Genomic DNA, 2,132 nt, shown 5'->3' on the forward strand with positions numbered 1-2,132 from the left:
GGGGGTCCAGGTTGTTGGGGAGGGAGGAACATATGTAGCCCTTCACTAGCTTCTCAAAGCACTTCATCACTATGGAGGTGAGAGCTACATGGATTTTTTTTGGGTACAGGGACAATAGTGGACTTTTTCAAACAGGTGGGGATGACAGACTGTTCTAAGGGGGTATGTGTCAGTTTGGGGATATGTGCAAAATGATGTGCAAAATAATCGTTGTTTTTCAGTAAAGGCCTCCATTACAAATGTTGGTCATCTGTTACATTTATTATCTTGCTCATCAGTCCAGTCAGACTGACTGCACTAGTTAGAGCTGTTCTGCTGTCATGCTGGGTGATACAAGACAGCGTTTTACGTCAGCTGACAAGTACCATTTCAACGTCAGCACAACAGCTCTGCTGTTTCTCACCTAGCAGGGTTTCTTTGTGGTTTTAAGATGAGATAAGATATTTCCTCTTGGGGAAATGCAGGCGTCATAGCAGCGTGGGTCTCTCTCTCTCTCTCTCTCCTCTCTCTCTCTCTCTCTCTCTCTCTCTCTCTCTCTCTCTCTCTCTCTCTCTCTCTCTCTCATCTCTCTCTCTCTCTCTCTCTCTTTTTTTTTCCCTAAAACATAACACAACATTGACGACAACAATAACTACAATAATGACAAGACAACAAAAAGTAACAGACAGGACCCAAAACCTGCCAAAAACTAAATATACAAAAAAATACTAAATACTAAATATACCCAGTCCCCCCTACAAGATACAAGATACAAGATACTTTAATGCCACACAACGATGGTTGGTGGTAATTGGTTGCGTACAGATTGTTAAGCACTGGTTACATCAACATGAAACATCAGACATCAAACATCAAACACCCCCTCCCACCTCCCGAATTCCCCACAATAAATACGATACATAAATACATACAGGACAGTCACGGTAACAGTGTCAGTCAGTGAACGATGCTTGCCCGTCTGTGCAAAGCGGGGCGGCCAGGGTGTTCAGTGTTAGGACTGCTGTGGGGAAAAAGCTGTTTGTGATGCGTGTGTGTCTGGTTAGAATGGACCTGTAGCGACCTTGAGGTGCATGTGCTGGAATAAGTGGTGTGCTGGGTGAGAGGGATCGTTGACTATTTTACAGAGCGGGTGACTGTGCGTGAGGTGTAGATGGAGTCCAGAGAGGGAGGGGGCAGCCAATTATTTGGAGCTGTCTTGGTGATGCGTTGGAGTTGTGTTGGTGTGTTTATCAGTGGAACCGTACCAGACTGTGATGGATGAGGTGAGGATGCTTTGAATTATGGGCTTGTGTAGAATTGGACCAGCAGGCGTTGTTGGACTCTGTACTTCCTCAGAAGTACAAGCGCTGCTGGCCTTTTTGATGAATCACCTCATTAAAGTGCTTGCACACACAGCGACATCTGGCGCTGATTGAGTTAATACCTCAGACCACGGATCGTGATTTACATCAAAACACACAATACATCATTACAATAGGGGAGGGGGATACAGGTATGGGCAGGGTAATAGTAGAAAGACATATACAATAGGGAATACAATTGTATCTGAATATAAAAATACGAGAAAAATAAACGGTGTAATCAAAGGTGCAGATGAGGGTCTATATATTATACGTTACAATAATATAGGCAATAGAAAATGTTAATCTGAATATATACTATGAGTATGAGTAAAAGTAAACAGTATACACACGGTGCAGTATACACAAGGTACCCTAACTGGCATTATATACGTCATATATAATATACATATATATATACGACATACATCATCTATTGAGTGAGAAGACAGTTAAACTAATGTTACAAGTGGCACGGTGGTGTAGTGGTTAACACTGTCTCCCCTAGTGGCACGGTGGTGTAGTGGTTACACTGTCGCCTCACAGCAAGAAGGTCCAGGGTTCGATTCCCGCTTGGGGACCAGGTTCTGCGATGCCAGGTACCCAGGTGGGGTATCTCCCAGGCCTTTCTGTGTGGAGTTTGCATGTTCTCCCTGTGCTCGCAAGGTCCCCCCCCCCCCCCCCCCCCCCCCTCCCCCCCGATAAGGGAAACCCAATGGAAAAACATGCACACCAACAGATCGCTGACGCTGTGGCGTCCTTGACGAAGACGGACAGGAGCACTTGGATTGG

This window comes from Notolepis coatsorum (genome assembly GCF_963971535.1).
Source record: "Notolepis coatsorum genome assembly, chromosome: 3".
Lineage (NCBI taxonomy): Eukaryota > Metazoa > Chordata > Actinopteri > Aulopiformes > Paralepididae > Notolepis > Notolepis coatsorum.